This window comes from Diprion similis, chromosome 8, assembly GCF_021155765.1.
Source record: "Diprion similis isolate iyDipSimi1 chromosome 8, iyDipSimi1.1, whole genome shotgun sequence".
In the NCBI taxonomy this organism is placed as follows: Eukaryota; Metazoa; Arthropoda; class Insecta; order Hymenoptera; family Diprionidae; genus Diprion; species Diprion similis.
Genome location: NC_060112.1, coordinates 9,788,683 through 9,812,117, shown reverse-complemented (window position 1 = coordinate 9,812,117; position 23,435 = coordinate 9,788,683). Strand labels below are relative to the sequence as shown.

Here is a 23,435-nt window from a genome sequence, read left to right as displayed (position 1 = left end):
AACAGAGTCGTTATTTATTTAATTCAATACAATCGCGGACTAAGTTCCCGTGAGAAAATATCCGGCAGAAATGTGGAGTCGAATGATATTGAAAAACACCGATACTCGATAGCGAACGGCGATGGTTGAACGGTAATATATGCTCGATTGTAAAAACAAACGAGGAACGAGGCATCGCGCGTTATTCGAAATGTAAACAATTGCGTAAATGAAACATCGGGGGAGATGATGATTGACATCTGGAAAACCGCGAGGAAGGTCAATAAAGTCAGGGAGCTTGATCGCAATACTAAAATTTCTAATCTGAATACCTAGTGTTTTTAGTTTTTTTTTCTTTTGTTTTCGTATCGAGAGAATTGCCGATTCCTAGTATCTTTCTTTTGTTTTTATTAACACGAGAGAAATGTATTCTGGGAAATACTTGCGTTAAATCATTCATACCTATTCGCATTACGCTTAGGCAAACTACAAATCATTTTATATTTCATTTGAGATGGTTTATGGACTGTAAAAGAGAGACGGGTTTTATATTCAACGCTTTTAAATGATGTACAATGAATTTTGAAAACTGCGTTTTGTACAATTGCTGTTAATAAAAGGCAGTGATTTATGTAAAACAGAAACATGTTCATGTCTGCACATGCCAATTGCAATATGGCAAAACAAAAAACTTGACTTTTTTTCACCGCTATGTTCAAAGAAACAAACGTAATTGAATTGTATATTTTTCGCATATTTCATTACGAGTCTTAAATTCGCAATGTTAACTTAAGAAGAAAAATTTCATTTCATTCGCCCCTTTGATGCAGCGAACTCTAAACGAAACTTGAAGTTAGGAATTTACGGGAATTTAACAAAGCGAAGCTTTCAACTTATATTCTGTGATCGCTGCTCTTATAAACTAATTCGAAAGTCGCAACGTAGTTCTTATTTTGTTTGCCTCGGTATTTTAACTTTATACACTTCAACCCCATAAAAACCGATTTTTAGTTTGTACTGTATCGACGTGTACTCATTAATCGTATATTTGACTGCCAATGAAACATGGTTTTGTTTCACTTGCTTTTTCACCATGGGAGACGAAATGTGACCAAAATTTTATTGGTAATAAAATTCAATAACGATGGCCGTATCAGGCCCCGATTAGACTCGTTAGAAAATTGCAGCAACTTCCTTAACTATTGAGGAATTTCGTTATTCTATTAAAGAAATATTTTCCACTCGACTGCCGTCAAGGAATGTTTTTCTAGCCAGCTGCATGTAATACACGTTTGGAAATGCGCGTCTACAAGAATACTTAGAATAATGCGTTGCATCATCCATTCATCCATTCTTCAGAGCATGTCGCATTCTGATCATGATTTTCATGTCAGTCATGGTGTTGCTCTAGTTTCCGAGTGGCTTCTGGCTAATCAGGAAAACATGGTTGCCGGTGGAAAATCCGGGATTTCAGGGTAAAGTCAGGGAATTCGAAAAATAGCCAGAAGATTTGTTAATTAGCGACGTATTAAAAAACATGCTCTACCGGCTCAACTGCGTAGAGCATCTTTACGTAGGTATAATAAAAAATTTAGCGAGCCTTTGGGGTTTGATTTTATAAAGTTTCAGAACATGCAAAAGAGAAAACAAATTATAATAACCACGAATAATCGAACAACGAATTGGTTTTTCCTGTTACACAGTTTGCAATTCATTCGCGATTGTTTTATCGTGAAGTAAGCGCCGAGTTTAGAATAATCAATGAATCACGTACATACATACTTGGCTTGGCATATTATTAAGTAAAAACGCTGAACTTGTTTAACATCATGAAGATGCTAGTAAAAAACGGAATGTCCAGTTTCAAATTTTTCCTTTTCTCGATACTCAAAGTGCGTTTTTGGCACAGGGGTAAAAGAAGCCGGGGATAATTGTTCATAAAAAAACTATAAGGATGCAAGCAAAGTTTGTCGGTGTAATATTCGATAGAACAGACTTTCGCCACGCGTATGATGATCGCTGCACGTAAATCATGAGGGGGGGGGGGGGGGGGGGGGGTATTCGTCTTGCTTGCGAGGGTCACGAACATGAAGACACCCCTTGCGTGATTCACTCGTTTTTGCATGGGGTGCAAAGTGCGTGTGTTAATGCCTGAGAGGTGATTCGTTCGTTGGGTGGTTCGGCAGTGGCGTATTTGCAACAACGTAGATCTGGCGTACAAACCAAACACGAAATAAGTATCCAAATTAAAAGATAGTATAACGACGAAGTTTGGAAGTAAATATAGCTACTAAGGTCGATCAAGTTTGAATTCAATTTGAATTACGTCTCTTCGCGTTTCTTTAGCTACAAAAAACCCGATTACTAAGAATCTTGGATATGAGTGATTTTGTTCGTTTATCTAAGTTAATTCTTAATAAATTGACCAAGATCGATTTTAATCGATGATCTTCAATTGATTTAATGCGAAAACAATATACGGAAGGAGGTATAGATTGTGATTGACGAACTCATGGTTCGATCAAAAATATATAATTCATACGTTATTTGAAATTTATTTCTGGTTATCCTAAATATGAATAAACTTTTTTTTTATTTGAATATGCAGTTTTTTTTTCTTACAACGATTTTATTTCAAAGAAGAGATGTAGTTTTCGTAAACAATTCAACTAACATTTATCAAATTGAATGTTCTACCTTGGAAATCCTGATTTTTATATTCAACTTTTATAATGATAACTTTTTCACTTGACTGTACGTCTGCAGACATAAAGCCTTAAACGGTTGGGCCAACCCACATGGAATAGCATAAGATTCAATGGGAACGATTGTCGTATTAATGTGAGGGATCCCTCTCTCCAGAAGCCCACGCTGGCTGTAATTACGCCATTTTAACCCCGCTAATGCCGGATCTTCGCTGCTATAACGAAATTGCGTTTGTATCTCCTTCATCGCTGGTTCGTCGCGGCGACGCGGCGTACTTAGACTTGGAATTATAGAGAAAGAAAAAAGACGAAGAGAAAGAGAGGGAGATAGAAGGGAATTCATATCTATTCAATTACCTACGACCTCCTGGCCCCGCGATTCAAAGTCCCTGTAGGTGTAATTATATTTCACTTGTATAAGTTTTCACGGAATTGAACTGCCGAGAATTTTTCTCCCGCAACCGCACCAACTCACCTATATATATATATATATATACCTATACCTATACATATACATAAATTCTTTTACTTTTTCTTTTGAATATATTTTTCTCGTTACTCGCCCCTTTGTGGATTTCCGGACTTTCAATTAATCGCACGACTTGTTCGCTCTACGAACCCTCTCCAAAGTTTCCCTCTTCTCCTGCATAATGTCAAGTGCAATGTGCAGTGCGCCAGAACTAACAATATGCAAGGGCGAGTTCAGCCCTGCTCAACCTGCAGCTCGACTTGACTCGATCGATGAAAACGAAGAGCGTACAACCAGTCGATATAATTATATAACGTCGACTAGACCCCTCGTGACGAATTTTTTGTTTCTGTTCACAAATTATCGAGCTATCTTTGATTCGCACGTTTATCCAGCAACCAGCTAAATTATCTTCTTTCTTAAGCGATATCAACTCTATATATTATCAAACAAACTACGATGACGTCGTAATACGATAGACAGAAAACATGTATCAAGGCATCAACGTAAGATCATATCGAGAAATGCGATGAGATGCTGGGAGATTTCGTGTAGCATGCATATTAGGGTGGCGCAAAAAAACCGATTTTTTTTTTTTTTTTTTTTTTCAGTCTCGTGTGACAAAATGTTAGTTATTGATGTTTTAAGAGCCAACTCCAAAGGACAGCTCCAAAAAAAAAAATATTTTTAAGAGGTCGCTCCAAATTTTAAAAAATGTCAAAAATCGTCAAAAAATTAAATTAAAAAAATTGTATTTTCAGTATTTTGTTCGATTATTAATTCATGTCGTGGTGTATTGTTATCAATTCTTCCTCACTAAATTAAAGAAAAAAAATTTATGAAGTTTTAATAGGAATATTAACAGGTCGCTCGAAAAGATCTAAAGAAATGCGCCAAAAGATTGAAAAAAAATTATGAGCGACCTTTCAAAATTCAAATTTTGAACTGAAACTTTCGGAAACTTATTTTTTTTTTTGTCTATAAAATTATACCGTAACGAGAAAAAAAAAATCGATTTTTGACTATTTCTGACGTTTTAAAAAATGTGGAGCGACCACTTAAAATTTTTTTTTGAACTGTCATTTGAAGTGGCCTCTTAAAACATCAAAAACTAACATTTTGTCACACGAGACTAGGAAAAAAAAAAATAAATAAAAAATAAAAAATAGTCGGTTTTTTTGCGCCACCCTTAATATATATATATATCTAGGCAGACAAAGAAAGAGAAGAGAGATATCCTCTACAGTGTCGTCCTGGGTGAGGTAAAAGGGATAGAACCCATCCTGCTGCACGTCGTCGGGCCCTCGTTGACCCTCCTCGGTGTCGCGGATCGATTGCTCGTCGCAAACCTTTCTAACAGTGTAAATATGTACTCGCTCTCTCGTAGCTAAGTTGTGTCTGTAGTCACGGCTTATCCCGTAACTTCTCTATGCTTTTCAAATCTTTGAGAGGACGCGGATGAACGGATCTCTCACCATATATATATGACTAAACCTTGGGAACTGGGAAAATATCTTTAAACAATATCCAGCAGTCTTATTTGGTCTATTGACACTGAACACGAATCGAATATCGTTCTGCTATGTGTAATTGGAGGAAATTTGAGAAAATTCAAATAAGCACAAGCTAAGATATCGACAATCTGGGAAAGAATCTTTAAAATCACACAATTCAAAAGTAAATGGGTTTCGGCTCGTTTTGTTGATACATTTACATAGAAAATATTTAACAAATTCTACGTTATATGAGGTAGTTGCACTGCACAAACATGCAATTGTCGTTAACGATTTCCAACTGATTTTTAATATCTTGAAGGATTTCCACGGATTTTTCAGTGATTCCTTAATTTTCGAAGCCATTCCATGATTTCCTGTTGTAAAAAAGAATTGCTCGAATTTCACTGATTTGATTGCTTGAGTGAATAGCCTCTCCTTATATCGACTCTTTTTTCAATCCCAAGTCCATGTAATACCAGAAATCAGCAATGTAGACGAAGAACGCTCACATTTATTTTTCCGAAAATCTGTTTTTCATCAATACCTAAAAACATACCTAATTTCAATTATCTCTGAAAAAGTATTAAATAATCACGAATAACGTCTGTCCCTCCTGAATTGTCGACTCAATAAATGCTCTGAAAAATCATCGATCAATCTTTCTATTCTTGCGACTTTCACAGTTCACATCTAGCTCCAACAATCAGTTCTTGAGTCTGTTCAGTTCGACGAACCAATTAAATCGAATTCTTTACTCGCCGGAGACCCACTCGAACGTATAGTTTTTTCAGACTTTCGTGGTATGTGACGTATGATGACGTGATAACCACGTTACAAACATATCTGTGTAACTCAATACACCCCGTGGGAGAAGGAACGGACCAATAAGTTATAGGTGCCCGGTCCTTCGGTGCTGTTTATTATCCTACTATCGAGTCTTTGTTATCTTACGACTCTGCTCCCTGCCCCTCGCTTCAACATGTCGTTTCCAATCGTAACCTAACATTATTCAAACATCGTTAATCTACAGTTTAACCGCACTTGCTTTTAATCGTGTAAATACGTATTAACCTTATATATATATAGGTATTCAAGGTGTTACTCCTTAAGGAGAGACCGAGGGAGTGAGCAAATATTTATTTTATTCGTTATTATCAGTAGTTTCAATCCTCTTGCTCTTCAAACTTTCGCAAATGATAGTTTGCACTTTTACATATATGTATCATTGTCTGGAAAAAGTTTGGAAATTTATGTAAAATTTGTAACGTAGCGTATTAACTTCGAAGTGAATGAAAATTTGTCGCAAAAATTTTCGAAACTTCTACGATTCTAAACACAAGCACCAAACGATCAATATCAATATTCAATTTAAGCACAACAATTCATTAGTTTCCAATTGTCGATGACATCTAAAGAGATCATGCAAGATTAGTTGACGTGTTGCTTTGAATTTAAGTGAAAGTTATCATTCATAATTCTAATTAGTTTATGAAAGATTCTCAAAAAAAAAAATGTGGTACGAAAGTTACTCTACATCTGAAATCTATTGGTTTACTGAGTTGTAATTTTTTTTTCTCTTCTTCCGTTATTTTGATTTTTTAATTTCGAATTCAGCGTTTAATCACTGTTGTCACAAAGACTCGGACACCAATTTTTATCCCATGAACGTAATTTTTAGAATTTTTGCGACCGCCGTGTTATTTCCGTTATTCCGAGCTTTAAAATTTTGAAATCAAGTCAATAATCGATGACCTCAAATCCGCCTAATCTTCAAATTTTTACTCATTCAGCATCTACGTAAAATTTTAGGTATAATGCGAAAAATTTTCTTTCTCATACGTTCGTCGATATGCTCGATATAGAAATTTGACTTGCACTTTACTATCCTCGATTTTCACGTAAAAGATCGTTGCGGGTTTACTGCTCGCGAGTTACGACTTACAGCTGTCGTATAAAAAGCGAGAACTTCCGAGAAGTTCAAAACAAGAAATCGAAGTAAAAAATATTCTCTACTTGTCATATTTATTTTTATTCTTTTTATCATGGTTGCGTTGTTTTGTCGTGTTTTACTATACTTACGTCATACCATGGCCGATAAGGCGATTATTTATTACACACGTCGTGCTTGATTTGCTGTGTTTAGAAACGTTTTCAATACTCACTAATCTTGTTTTAAAAATATTGAGCTCATGATTTTAAATGCACTTACATAAGAATTTTACTTCATACAAAAGTTTATACTTTTCTACGAAACAATCAGTTTCTGTCACTTCTCTGTATCAAATGAATCCAAGTATTCTCTGCGTTACTTAATAGAAGTGCTAATTCAGTTATTGAAACTATATAATTACATACTTCATCACATCGCGGTATGACTCACAATCGATAATCATGTTTGTGCGAGGTTTGAAAGTACTAATATTGCTAGTAAAAAGCAGCAACTGCATTCTTTTTTATATCCGTCGGTTTAGTTTTGTCACAAAATTGTCGCGTGCGAAATAATTGGCATAATAATAACGATAATAATAATGATAATTATAATAATCGTGCCAATGTGGAATTACAACTTGCATATATATTATTATATTATATTACTCGTAAGTCCCTGCAGATTTGATCAACTACAAACGCGTTTGTTTATATTTTGTGAATTAATTGTAAATAAAATTTGCACGAGGAGAGAATAGAGTGTAAATATACAAAGCAGAACAAAGAAATTGTTTGGATATTATTATTCCTGTAAATTATTTTATTCATCACCGTTGTTCAAGATTTTTTTTACTTTTATCTATATTTAACGATAAAATTATGCAGCCAATATCGACGAGACGACAATTTATACCTACTAATAAAGTAAAAATGCCGCGTCGCTTGATTGATGTTGCGTTAATTACGCCATTGTGGAATAGACGTCGCTTGCAGAAAAGATGAAATGACAAGCTTGCCCTCGTCCGTGTATCATAATAATTGTTATCGCTTCAACAAAATGGCCTCAACGACCGCCCGTCCCTTATCAAACTAACAACCCCTAACCTTTAACCTACACCCCGAAATTTTCCAGCTGAGGGTCAATGTTTCGAAATTATTATAATCTCGGTTTTGATATTTCATATATAAACGTTTGATTATTCTGGCGATCGTAATTAATTAACGGTGGAAATGTGGGAAGTTTGAAAACTCTAGAAATTTTAGGGAAATATATATATATATATATATAATGCTTGAGAATAATGAAATCATTATTTTATTCTTATTTATTATATTATTATTAGCAAAGCTTTAACATTCTATCGAAGTTTATAACAAAGCATATATAGCGCGTGTACTTGTTATACATATATGCAATGCAAATAGAAACTCTCTTGTAAAATTTTCAAAAACGGCCCAACGCATTTTCATTTGACGCAGAAATAAAGAAATTGCACGAACTCTACGAAATCGGTATAGTAAATTCCTCCGTCAATTGTAAACGTATTAGAGTGTTTTTGTTCAGAATTTCGTATAGAATACGGGGTAGTTAAGCCCTTATTCGCGTTAAACACTATAACTACGAGTTCACTGAAAATTACTGGTTTTACAAATTCAGTTTAAAATTCCTACTGCTGTTACAATCTAACTCACTAATTCCAGTGGAAATGTATCACGTCGACGTCGAAATCGATTGGGGCAAGACCATGGAAGCCCGAATTTCGCAACGAAGAAATTGGTAAACCTAAATGACCGACCGTAATAACGTAACGTAATCCTTATCCGTAAGCGGAATGCACGCTATGCGTTATTACCGAGTGTGGTGTGGGTGTAACGTAGGTGAATGCGCGAACGGATGCAGCGCATAGAGTCCAAGCATCGCCTTACTTGGCTGCCTGCTGCGCAGCAAGAATGCGCGAGAAGAATCTTGAACTGTGAACACCTGGCCGTGAGAGCCGATACGAATGTCAATCGAGGGGTGCCGACTTTATTTTATGGCAGCATGCGGTAATTAATTTAATAAGATTTCCGAACAGACTCTTACGAGTCTTCAAATCTGGGAGAATAATCGAAGGATTTTTACAATTTTTTCCTGGATTTGAGAAAAAATTTCTCTCAAGTTTTTATTTTATTTATTAATTTTTTTCGTACTGTTTTTTTTTTTTTTTTTTTTTTTTTTTACACCTCTCTTTCACCCGACGGGGAAATAACTCGAGATCCGAGTGACACGATAATTTTTTTTTTTTTTTTTTCTCTACATTTGAAATAATTTAAATTAATTTATGTAATTCAAATTTTGACTGTTTTTTTTTTTTTTTTTTTTTTTTTTATTCAGATCAATTTAATTCATTTAAATTCACGAATTGAAGAAGAAAAAGAGAAATTTCGCGATAATTCCCGATAATTCATTCCAATTCAATATTGCTTACAAAAATTTCAATTGACTTTTTTGTATTCCCGCTTTTTTTTTTTTTTTTTTCGACCCAATTTTTTTTTCATTCCGTAAACAAACAATTCTGGCACGAATAGAAAGTAATTCAAATTAACTTGACTTAATTTTCCACAATTAAGTTAACTTTTTAATAATTGAATTAATTTTTCTTTAATTCAGTTAATTTTCATTAATTCAGAAACCTATTGATATACATATACTGAAAATAATTTTCCTACTTATTAAAAAAATTTCTTGCTTTAACGCGCGTTGCTGCAAATACACGTTTATTCCATTTACTGTAAGCGATGTGAGTCAACTGGTTTTAGTTATATAATTAATAATTATACAATGGACTTGGACAGGTTGTATAAAATATAATTGGCCGCGTTACACGTCGAGGAAGAAAGTTTCGATGAATTGTGAAAGCCACAGGTTATTCACCGATGAGGGGGCGCGTTGAGTTGTCATTGAGTAGAATTGAGGGAGGCGGGTATACAATTACATATATATGTATATATAGACACTAACAGTGTAACACTCGTTTTGTCAGGGTGCAAAGGGTCGAACGATACGCGAAACACTGGAATTATGAGCTACTAAAACTCACCCTTTCTCTTTCTCACTCGACGCGTTGCGAACTCGTGCCGGATGTAAATCGTGACTGGAATACGATATTCTAATGAAAAGTACGGTATAAACCGGTGTCATGTAACGATTGTGTTGCAAATTTTCACACCAAATAATTCCATGCCATTCTCATGCTGATGGAAGTAAAACCATATTATTCTTGATAAGTTTTACTCCATTTTTGAGAAAAGTTGTGTAAAAACGAGGGTAAAAATTAACTGTAACGATAACGATCTTGAGTTACTTTTTCAGTTCCTTGACGTAACTGACGATTAATATTGATTGAATTAAAATTTAATAAATTTAACAATAATTCAATTTTATTAAAACCTTGTTGAAAAAAATGTCGTTTGTTTTACTTCCTGGAAAATTCGTTGGAACGATGGTTAGAATATTATCTGGATTACAAGATAATCTAGTAAAATTACTAACTATATTCAGTGTGATTAAATTTACCGGTTATAGCAACCTTAAAAAATCTGTTCGTTCAGTTAGTGACATTATTTTGGTCAAGTCAGATCTAGACATCAATTTATTGCTGCATCAATATCAAATTATCGTAAAAGTAAAAAGAAAATATGGTGCGATGATCCTCGATTATCTGGCTATGCTTATATACAAAACTTATCTTCGTTTTTTAACTGCAGAACCATTTTTTTCTGTTATGGTATAAAAATGAAAATAATTAAGAACCGTAACTATAACCACAGCTAGACACTCGCACTTCTCTCTGAGGTTTGCCGCAGTGCAGCTGGTAGGATCCCATCGCTGTGCTGAAAACCTAGTTTTCCACACAACTTTAGTTCGCTGGACGAATAATCGAGGAGCATATATCAGGTGAACCGTTTGTGCCGAAATTTATTACACCCAACCCCGGAGCTCCAAACTGCTGCGAGCCAATCTGGCAGTCGTGGCAGTGACAGATTACGTCACTGCCCATAATAAAAATGAAATAGGTTCACACGTCTGACGTGTACGATAGAAACACATTCGTCTACCCTGTATTACACGCCTTTTCATTATAATTAATTTTCAATAACTCTCCGACCTGACAGATTTCGGTTTATATTTTACTTTTTCCATGTCGTCTCGTGATGGGTAGGTAGGTTAGGTAGGTACTAAACCAGTCAGTTGCGCGTAATTATTGTCAGACTGATCGTGAGATTATTGATTTTCCGTATTTGGGTTTGAGCTGATGATTATTTGACGTATTTATACCTACGTCTTGAATGCTACAGATTTTCTTCGTCGATTTGTCATTTGTTCATTTCTTTTTAATCTCAGGTTTCAAATTAGTCGTTGAATTACTTTGTTCGATCATCCAGGATTTTTTCTTCTTTGAGGATGCTTGGAAAGTTGTGAAAAGAGAGAAAAAAAAAAACTCAGCAATGTTATTTACTCCAAAGATGGTGAATACAGATGAAAGATCATTCTTACTGTGTGACAAAAATTAATGTAAGAAAATCTGTATAACTCGAGTTGAAACGTAACCGATTGTAAAAAAATTATTGAACTTCAGTAATTTTTATACGGTTTAAATTTTTTTCTGCTCATTTACATGCAAGGACGAAAGTAATTGTACAAAAACTTTGTTGCTTTCACGCGAAAATAACTACAGAAAATGCATTCCTGTAATCAGTGGCAAGTGAATTAGCGAAATTCAATTTTTCTCACATTATTATAGCATGCAAGGAAACTTTGTTTTGGATATTTCAATTTGCGTAAGGAATTCGGTGCAGAATTGCGCTGACTACGGAATGTTGACTTCATAGTAATACGTAGGCTTCGGTGATAGTAAAAATAAGCGACATTTAACACTTTGAGTCACACATTATTGTGCTAACAATAAGTCAACTTTTACAACTAGATAGTAGTACAACAGGGTCGCTGATTACGAATCTCAAATCAAGTTTCAAAAATTCAAAATGGCAGATCTAATATGGTGGAAAAAAAATTTTAAGTTTGCTCAAATACGATCAAAAAACTATGCAGCGGTTTTCGGGCTCGCTGATTGGATCTTCAATCTTGAATTTTTCAAATTCTATTCCACTTTCGTAATCAACAACCCCAAAAACTTTTACAAAATAATTTCTGCAAAACACGTATACACCTATGTGTATAGGAATAACTTTCTGAGAAATGAATTATTCCTTCAATTTTCACCATTTTTTTCAATCAATTTGTTATTAACATTAACAATTTACATTATAATTGTTGCGACTCAAACGGTTAAAGACTTACTATAACATCCTCTTAATTGAACTGTAAATTTTTGTTTTCCATCCCACCTCGACGTTTCTATAAAGCGTTTGTAATACAAAGTATAAGGCATAACGCGATCAAAGCATCTTGCCGGATGGCGAGGATAAACTTGGCTTATATCTACACCGTTTTCGGTTTTGATAATACAAACCCGGGACGTAAGAGGAAAGGACTCGTATGCGTATGTGGGTGTGGGTGTCGTTTTTTCCGCTTCACGGACGCCACGCAGCTTTTTATCCTGCTCGATTCAGGCATTGGATAACCGGACCAAGACGAAGCCGAGAGGGAGGGTTCCTTTTGAAGGATGTGGTATTAGAACGCAGCATTACGCAACCTAAGACAGATTAGGTACGCGCCCTGATCCATATTTTTCCCTTCTTCCCCTGTACATTCACGGTTTAGTTACGCCTGATAAAAGTCCCGAAATTTTCATGAGAATAAAATTTCAGCTTATTCGCGGAGTTTTTTTTTTTTTTTTTTTTTTTTTTTTTATTACACGTTTTTGTTATTATACGTGGTATAACGTAAAAAAAAATTTTTGCGAATTTATGTTATACGTAAGTGTAGTTATTGTAGAATTTTTATAATTACAAATTCTATTTTTCCTCTTGTCATGGATCGTTATTATTATTATTATTATTATTTTTTTTTTTTAACAAAAAAATATGTTCCACGGATAATTTGGTTAGAAAATCGGTGCTTTTGGACGAGAGTCGTAATTCGTGCTGTTCACTTGCGTACGTAATTTATTTTCCATCCAAATTTGAATGACATTGGTTTTGAGAATTGTTTAGAACATTGTTTACTACGAAAAACTTGACATACCAACCTGTTTTATTGAAAATTTTGGTAACATTCATAAAACCGTGTTCAAATGGCAGAAAATTGTACTGCGAAGTTCAATGTTATTATTCTGATGTGCATAGAAATGACGAAACTTTTAAAAGTTTCAACTTTGCCATTTTATGGAAAAGTCTTAAGAAGCTTGTGAATGTTTTTTAAACACAGGAGTAGGAAGTTTGTTGTAACAGGCTTTGAAACCTTGTGCTTTTTTTTTTCTTTTGAATCTAGTTTTAGCCTGTTAGTGGCTGTACGTGCATCTACAGAATCTACTTAGTATATACTGTAAAGTAAGAGCAAAACAAGAATCGAAGACGAGAGACGATATAAATGCAAAACAATGAGAAACGGGAACTTGTGAACTTTACGTCCCATCATGGTCAGAGATATAATGAGGTCGCGGTAATTAATGAAGACCAATCAGTAATCTATCGTCCAGCAATCAGTGCAGAATTATCGTTATTGCAACTTGCGCGCATATAGTTTATTCACAAGTCATTTTTCTCCCGACTTCAGTCAAGTTCTAATTAGCTTCTGCAGCGATAAATTGTATTCTTTAGTTTGGGGTATAAAAAATTTTTAATCAGTGCGCGCTTGACCTTTCTGAAACTGGCTTTAATTTCTCACCTTTTAATAAGTAATTGTTGGTAAATGATTTAATAAAAAAATATGGGATATCGTTTTTAAAATCGCATAACTTTGAAAGGTAAAATTTTTTATTTGCTTGATTTCTTTAAATTTTATTCTTTCGACATTTGCAGAATTTTTTAAAAGAACCATGTCACTAATTTTTTTGTAAAACTTTCTATGGCTGATCGGTGGTTGATCGATACAGAGATTTCGCAGAGATAGTATAAAAATGAAAGGAAAGTTGAATTTGACGTTTTGAAAAAAAAAATTTGAGCTTCTACGTGTGAGTTACGTTGATTTTAGGGATTTTGAAAAGTTTGGGAATCGATAGGTACTAGACGTCTTTGGTTAGAGCAATAAAAAAGAAAATTCTTCCCACTCACCGAGAAAAGGTGAGGTTCAAGAAAACTGACGATATCGTTTACAGGCTTTATACCTACTTGCTTGCCTCAGCCCGGCCATTCATTGATTTTACCTTTCTTCACTCTTCTCTTCTCGACGCTCTGCTTCTATTCTTTTGTCTTCTTTTCCCTCCCTATCTGACGATCTTAGCTTTGATCCAGGCAAATCGGATTTACCTTTCTTTGACGATAATCTCTTTGACAATTTTTATCTCCCTAATCTTTGTCTGTTTAGCTCGTTTTCCATCGTTTTAGCTTTTAACCCAACTAGCTGCTAATCATCAGTAAACCGACAAACCAGTAAAAATATAGAAGGAGAAATTCGTAATTTATTTTTATTTGAACAAAGTTGATATATCGAGGAAGAAATGATTTTTCAATTTCATTGTAAGCCGAGCGATCAAAGATTTTGGAAATAATAGATTTCACGATAGAAATCACTGGATTCCAAGCAATATGACATTTAATGACTATAGAATCAAGTTCTGATCATGCCAAATTCAAAGTTTTCCAATTTCTCGAAAAGAGTTCATATAATTTTCACGCGCTTTTCATGGAGCGTTAAATGTTTTAGAATTTTTTTTTTGGGTTTCCCGAAAAATTAGACATTCAAACATAATTCCATCATAAAATGAATTTTATAATGATCTGCCTTGCAAAAAATGTAATTTTCAACAATATTTCCAAGATTTCAGAAAAATTGTGACTTTCAATAAATTTGAATGCTTGTAACATAAAAGTAATCGAATTAAAACAAAATTAAAAAATGGCGAGGTTTAAAATCAATCAACTCCACGTGGAATGCCTTGTACATATATGTATATGTGCATAACGTAAGAAAGTTTACTTTTTCAGATCTATCTCGTGAATTAAATTCGTATGGTCTAATTATTTCTTGTGAAACGAAGCAATACTTTGTGTTTTTAGATAAAAATTCATATAATTTTCAAGGTTCTCAACTTCTGGAGCATTCAGTCGCAAATGCTGTCCAACATTACTTAAGTTTCGTAGGAAATCATTAGAAAATATTGAATTTTTAGTACAGGAAAAGTCAGGGAATTTTTTTCCTTCAAAATTGTAGCCAACTTTTTATAAATTTTATTATAAGCTAGTCGTACATTGAATATAATTATTATATTATCAAACTGCAAAGATCCATTCAACATCCTTCTCTCTCTACGATCAAGGGTCGGATTTATTCAGCATATTATTTTCTGCACAATATTATTATTTATTACTCAAGTTAAATTACCGCGAAATCGTACCGCTGTGTCATCTAATAACATTAAATAACAACAACCCACATTACGATATTGACCATTGCACGAATACAGTGAGAGGCTAAGAATCGTGATCTCGCAACGCAATATAATCGTGACACATTTTACGATCGTTAAAAAGCATCCAGTTCAAGGTTCGCAACCGATATTACAGTATTAGCATTAAATATATCTAATTCTATTCTTACAATCAGCGAATCCTGTTTTCAAATCAAGAAGTTAGTTCTTTACTTATATTATACACAACCGGATACACTGAAATAAATCGTAGCTTTCGTTAGATCAATAAACTGCAACATCGGACGAGAGAAAATAAAATAAAAATAGAACTTATATATACAAATGCAGGCGTATTATTATTGATACGCAGAGTTTCACTTGATTATCATGAATTGAGAACCTATCAGAAACGGAAGGATCACAATAACGGATGAAGGACTTATACTTTCACAGTTTCTTCAATAATTTAAAACGAGCTTGTTTTTCGCACTAACTATTTCATTAATAACACACCATTTAGTCAACTGGAATTTATATCAAAATTCAATTTTGCTACGTCGCATGTTATTCGAATAGACTAGAGTGTTGAAAAGTCCTTCTTTTCTTCTTCTTTGTTTCCGGATGTAGCATCCTTTGAGCGCGTTTTGGCGTTTTAATTTTTGAGAAAGATTGATGTTTCTACGAAAATAATCGAGTTTTAGTTATTTCTTTATTGTTTCTTTTTTCTCCGAGCATCTCCCGAAAACTACAAGTCCAAAAAAAAAAACGACCTAACCTTTGACCCCGTATCCCGTTAAATTTTATTAACTCTATGCGATTAAAAAATTTGTTTAACACTATTCGATCGATTAATAAACATTGTGCAAAATGTACCTTTTTTACTGGCATCCATTTGTTCCTAATTAATTCTTAAAAAGAAAGTGCTCTTTCGGTTGTTTCGACGCTCTAGTCCCCTTAAACTTGAAACAAAATCCCGTAAAAATTTAAAATTTGTTATTTCGACTATTTTTTTTACAGTCACCTTTATCGGTTTACATCCTTCTATCTTAAGGTCAGAATCCTCTGGACAAACGTAGTTCACATTTTCCATCGGCGGATGTTTCTTCGTCCCTGGCGTCTCCGTCCTCCTCCTCCTCCTCTTCCTCCTTCTCCGGCGTCGGGAAGCCCCAGGAATTAGACGCTGAATCCCAACTTTGCGTCGCTGGTATTGGCAAAGGAATGCAGGCGAAGCCTAGGTCGCTGTGCATGTGGTTGGTATTGAACCGACATCAGCATCAGCATCAGCATCAGCATCAGCAGCAGCAGCAGCAGCAGCAGTTATTGGCAAAACGTGCCTCTCAATATTGCAGTCTATAATTGAAAGCCATTGCCACCGTTGACGGAAATAGAATAGAAATTGCTATGGAAATGGCCGCGCCTCGTCGCCGTTTCCTATCACCTGCGCAAAACCCTTCACGGCATTTCGATTCAACCATGGATCGAAGATCTCTACTCCCGGGTCTCTCTACATTCCGAACATTAAACTGATTGTGAGAGCTTATTCTCTTAAGGTTTGCAAATTTGTGATGTACAAAGAATATTCATTTTCAGTTTATAAAATATTCAACGAATTTATGAAAAAATTGGCGAGTTTAGGATCTCAATCTCGATTCATGGTTAGACTTATCAAAAATATGCTCATTTTAATTAGTGATATACGATTTTACCGGCTTAGACGGTCAAGACAGTTAACTGGATAAATCAATTAGCCGGTCAATATTAGCCGATGAGTTGATTTTAATCAATCAATGTTACAGCACTAGTTTCAACCATTTTTATACGGTCTGCACGATGACATGTTGATTGGTTTATCTTAATTAAGGACATTTTCACTATATTTTTCTTTCATCGTCAGTGTATATCTACTGGTTCGTGATTTAGCGCGGTGAAACGAAATGTTTTTTTATTTTTCTTCGAGAAACTTTTCAGAGAAGTCAAAGATTGACTTCGTTTTTAGATTACGTCCACCTTACTTTGGAAGTTTGGTTATTAATAATCTAACACAACGAAGTTCCATTTATTTTTTAGTCCGAAAATACTTGTCACTGCTGAGAAATGTGATACAAGTGAACTTTGAAATTTTCTTCTGAGATTTTTTTGTCAATGGTTCGAAAATTTTCTCTTTCAGTCTGGAGTATATATATATATATATTGTAAGCGTCTACATGTCGGGTGAATTAAAGTTATGAAACTCGAGCTGGCAGCCATTTGAACTTCTTTTAAACGAGATACTGATGTCAAGTTTTTTTTACTTATAATTCGATACAAGCATCTGTTAAAATTCCATGAGATTTGTCGATACTTTGATTATTCGTTTTCACTTACGCATTTGAATCAACCTTATTGTGTTTGGCTGGTCACTCTGGCTACGAGTTTCATCTTTATAATAAAAATTGTGAAGTGGCAGGGATGACATATAACCGCCATCTTTATTTTTAATACATTTGCTAATTTGGCAACATTGCCTCGAAATTTTTTGTAATCGTTTCACTTCTTTTTAGGTTTGATTTGTTAAGAGATATATTCGAAAACGTAATATATGTATATTTTCATTTCCGGAATAGCATGTCTTGACCATTTTCTTTAATCTACTTTGACATAACCTCTCTTTTTTCTTTGTTGCAGGTAAGGTCGCACTTCATTCTACCGGTTTGAATCCATTTCGTTTCATCCTCGTGATCCACTGGCAGCGCTACGAAAAGAAACATTTATGCATTTTGCAGAAAGTCTTCGGAGACCAGATATCGTGAGAAACTATTGATAAAATTAAAAAAATTATATTCTTGCCAAACACGTTCGAAAATCAAAGTTCGAAAATTAAGGTACCGTCAAAATTTGCTTTTCTTTTATGTATTAGACCCTGAAAAACGGTCAACATCTATATAAATATGAAACATCGTTTCATACCTACCCGGTCCTCAATCCTATTTTATTTCATCGAATACTTCGATTGAGTCTTTTGTTAAAAAAACCTAACCTAACTAAGTGCCTAACTTGGTACCTTGAATAAGTCACGTGGAATTTGGCAAAGTGTGAAATTCTTTCATCGTTTTACTTGTCATCAGGCCTTGCAGTTCAGGTAGTTAAACATATTATTTTATGGACACTGTTGTCTTCCAATCAATTTCTCCGGCATTTTTTTTCGAACATGAAGCTGGTGCACTGGTGCGGACCATCGGTTGGCGAAATTCACGTGAAACTTTTGCCATCTCGTAGCACAATAAATCCTTGTGCGATGCGCAATTTCGATTGTAAGCCCAGATCATCCGACAGAAAGCTTTTCGATTGAATATAACTTCGTGCAGTTTTAAATCTGACTGGAAAAGTACGTGCCGATGAAAAGAACCGAAATGCTTGTACACAACGTTACATATTATTCTTTCAAAACCATTTTTGCAATTCGCAAATTGTTTATTCTATTATGGAGAAGGAGGAGGGACTGTCGTGATGGATGGTTTGAATTTCGTCGGAATACTACGATTCGTTCTGTCGTTCGATTAAGAAAGTTCAAATTATCCGAAACGCGATTTTCATTAATGAATCGTTAATTTTTTTTTTCTTCCTTTCACTTTAAACACAAGTCTCTCTGGCCGTGAGTCGGAAATGAACGAGGGAGAATATTTTAATGAAAACGGAAGTAGAAAGCAAGTATTTCGTCCACTTTGAGAAATTTACCCCCGTACGAGTTCGACGTTGAAAAATCTCTCCCCCTTTAGTTTCTCAAATTCCGTGAGCATAAAATATGGGGTTACTGAGGAGCCGCGCTGGAAATTGGAGCGGAAAACTCGTTGGGTTTTGCGGTGGTGCGGAAGGTGGACGGATTTAGTAATAAGGCTCATTTGGCGGTCGTTAGCGCAACAACTGAAACTCGCAAGGGTGCAGCCGGGGCGGGTAGAAGTAAACCTGACCCGCCTTCGGGGGTGTTTTTCTTTTTCTCTATTATATACACATGGACAGGCTGCGTGGTGGAAAAAAGTTGGTGCGATAATTGGTAATTGGTTTGCCTGGTAATTTTCAGAAGGAATAATATTATCCCCGGAATTGGCTGAGAAAGAAGAACAAGCTTTGGATTATCTTGTTAATATATTAATGTATTTATTAAATCTGATAAATGGGGGGGGGGGGGGGGGGGGGCAGTGCGAAATTCAGGACTGTTTCAAGCATTTAAATACCATACCATAATAAAGACAAGACTGAAGCAATACTTATATATTTTTAGATACTCGATTACATAAAAAATTTTAAACAAATTTAATACAACATTTTTTGATTAAATATTTCGTTACGTCAACCATATGGATTCTTCAAACCGTACCAATCTTTGCTTTTCCCATGTCCGCGCGGACTTTCTACCCCATCTGATACCCGAAATTTCTACTAAGTTTGGGCGCGATCGCGGGGATACGCGATTGGGTGGATCGTCGTTAATCGCAAAGATGGCGCTGATCGTTGGAAGAATAAATAACTGACCGGGAATCGACGCTCGGTTAGTCAGTCTGATTCGAGTCTCCGGCCATTCCAGTCGCGCTCGGAACTCTCTTGTTCTCTTCCTCTCCTCTCCAATTTAAACTGTAGATTCTCGTCAGCCGATCGAACCTCCGTAGATTCACGCCTTCGGCCTCTGAATCTCACGGCAGCTCTCCACTTGCGAGACACAACCATTGATCGTACACTAACACCTCGTACAATCTTGACACAACTTTACTACTCTGTAATAATAAGGGGTTTTTATGCCTCAGCGGCTTTTCCCCTGTGAGCCAATAAATTGCAACAATTTCTCTTGGCTCAATTGAGTATTTAGACAAATTTATTTCGTTCCATATTTCATCCTTCAACCCTTATTTTTTTTCATATAGAATCACGGAAGCCTTCCATGTTGGAAAGTTTTCCCACGCTACATGGACTGAAATTAATATATTTATTACGTAAAAAAGTTTATAATCCTTATTAATTTACAACGAACTAATTTTTCTAAAAAAATCGTTGGGAAACTATTTTATTGCTTCAAACTTTGCAAGTATCTAATTTTTCATGAAAATTGTACACAGATCACGCAGCATAAATTTGTTGTTTTTTTTTTTCTCTCATATTAAATGCCTTTTTCCCACTGTTCGGTTCTCTAATATTTTTCTATGAATTTCAAAATTTTCACTTCTGAATTATTCAGTCGGTAACTTGATCCAAGGTTTTCCATATCAAAAGATATCAGTAAGTCAATGTTAATTTTGTTAAACTTTAATGAAAAATTCTAGTTTCACGCGAAAACAAAGAAAACGACATAAAAATCAAAAAAATCGTTTTAATTGACTATCGTTCCCAATTTCGTATCGAATTCGGCTTTTTGCCATTTTTCGCATTCCAGATCTGTCGACTTGCATTTATTTGTCATGAATCAAGTCAAGCACCCCCTTCATTCAAACTACAAACTAATCTCAGCCCCACGTCAGACGGTGAGTTCTGATTCTTCTCGCAGGATTGACGATTATTTCTACGCGCATTTCGCCAAACTTGCCAGCAGCTCCACCATCCGCGTTCAGTTACACCCCGTCGGGATTTACGGCACGTCTGACGGTATTGGGTGCGAAGGCTTCGGTCTGCAGGTACTCAAGACGGAGGTATTACAGTCGAGCTACGCGATCGCCAAGACTGATGTGACATGGCGGACTTTGTTCAACTGACCATCTCCCAAAACATCCTTTTTTCGCATTAATGTGCTATTCGCAGCACTTTTTTTCATCCCTTGATTTATTCTTTGTGATAAACTTTGTTGAAGATATCTGGACACTTGTTACAAAGTAATTTCAAGTGTTTGAGAAATCACGCTTTTTCATTAAACGTAGATTCGGTTTTGGAATTTTTTTCATATTCTACGAAATGCGCATCAGCTAAGACTGATGAATTATCGTGGGAATGAATAATCGAATTGTTTTTAAGAGATTTAACCTCTGAAACTATCTTCTAGCAGCGAAATAAATAGGTGAAAAATTTCTACGATATTTATTCAGCCATAGCTGATGAAAGTTCATTATCTGACTACAGTATAATCATTTTATGAAAAAATTCTGGTACATTAAAAATTTGGAGGAATGATTAGACCGATTCTTGTAGTATTGAATTTCGTTCAATGCCATTTGACGATGGCTCAGTTTATTCTGGAAAATTTTTTCTAACAATCTACCGAAGGATCATTATTTTATTTTTAATGGAATCTGCAAGTGATAAATTTGGATGCTTTGTTATAAAAAAAAAACTATGGTCATTGGAAATAAGTTCTACAGACTCGTTTCTACAGAAATATTTTTATACAGAAAGGAATTCGAAATTGAGATCAGAAATAATTTTGCATGAATTATTCTATAGAAGGATTATTTTACATAATGTTTACCTGCAGAAAGAAATCTGTAGAAAATATTCTCTGGATCATTTGGCCTGTAGATTTGATTTCTGTATAGAATCGATCCTCCTTCGTCAATAGAGTCTTAATTAACTATCAGGTTTTGAAATCGGTAAATTGATGGGGAAAGACCTGATTCTGACGCGTAATCTAAAAGTTTTAATGAACTATGAAAACACCGAGCTGCCGCCCTCGGCTGAACTTTTTTCGATAAACAAAACTTTTGATGCCTCTTTTGACAACCGGCAAAACACCTTGTGCCGATGGTTTATCAAATCAAGATCAATTATTTCACCGTTTGATACACACGAACCTACGTTTTTCTCCGCAGCTAATTTCGTTTCTACTTCTCAAGTACTAATTACCGTTCGACTTGGGGTCAAGTACAAATTTATAAACTGACTTATACCCTAAACCTGACTTAATCCGCGATGAAGATAAAGTGAATCAACATTTTTATGGCTATTGCAAGAGTCAAGTTGCTTGTCTATAAACTTTAAGCCACATTCATCTAACAGTGCGTGACTTGGTAAAATTTTTTTTTTTTTTTCCATTAAATATGATAAAATACAACTCATTGCCATTATGCACTAACAAGGAACACTAGTTTGATGTTCCTCTTCCAATTCGTTTCAGCTCATGTCTGTTGTCGAACATTGAAAACTGGAATACAGGCATTTTTTTTATCGGCGGAAAAACGGTTTAAAGAGGTAAAAACTATCTCCAAAGATACGATTAATGTATTCGAATGAAAGCAACGTCGAAATGTTTCTTTTGGTAAATGAAATATTTCTAAATTGGGTTTTGTTTTTCCGTCAATTAAAGAAAATACGTCTCTTTTAGTTTACAATATTCTACAACGTAGGTACACGAGTTGCAACGAAATCGGAAGAGGGTACTAAACTGATGTCGTTGTCGATATCGTACGTTTTAGTAACGGTGAAAAATGGATCGAGTCAACGAGTAGTAGTAACTGCAACTACAGGAATTTCTCCAGGTGTGGGAAAGCAAAACGACGCAATTTCTTTCAGAAATCGTATAACCTACTCGACTTGCTATTCGCTAATGGTCGATAGCTGCACTTGAGAGACGGAAAAAGTGCGGTATTGAGCTGGTGCAAAACGGCTTTCGAGAGTACGACGTCGAGAAGTCGTTAACTCGCTAATTAAGAGCGTCGCTAATCACTCTGTGCAGACTCGGGCTGCCGAAGCCTCGATTTATCCTTGTGTGACATCGACATCCACCTCCTCTTCTCTTCTATACATATATATGTATATATAAACGACCTACGCACTCTGATCGTCGTTTCCTTTTCGTTTTGTGAATAAGAACCAACAAACGAGAGGAGTCTTTTGGACTTCCGAGTTTTTGCAACACTCGTTTCGCCTCGCTTGGATACAATGTCACTGACAGAAGAGAAGACAATGGTTAAAACACGCGACCAGAAAAGGGTGATTGAGTTTTTTCTCTTTGATGGTATACTCTCTTTTTCTTTTCCTCTTATGCTTTTTTTCCCCCCTTATTTACACGTATGACATTTTTTGCGTGGATGTACCGGAACTCCGGGGGCAGATCAAAGAGTCTCATGCCTGTTGCGAGGAAAAATGTAACCACCTATTATTTTAATTGGATAATTCCTTCCTCATTTTTTTTTTTCACCAAGGCACCAGCACAGTGCAGTGTTGGATTATTCCATGAGAAATGCAAATTCAGTCACGCCACGTTTTTTTTTTTTTTTTTTTTTTTTGTTTCAAAATAGGAGGATTACAATTCTCTTTCGTCAAATAAAATTCTGTCAATTATTTATTTTCCTTATGTGTTAACTTTTGAGCACTTTTACTTTTGAGCACGTGGACATGAATTTTCAATACCGCATATCTCGCCGAACAAAAGAATGGTAAAATCTTCAAA

The 23,435-nt window shown here is 35.2% G+C and overlaps 1 protein-coding gene across 2 annotated transcripts in view; it reads left to right on the top strand.

Moving 5' to 3' along the window:
- LOC124408419 (syndecan) overlaps positions 1–23,435 on the top strand; it is an 88,237-nt gene that overhangs the window by 665 nt on the left and 64,137 nt on the right. The window lies entirely within an intron of this gene.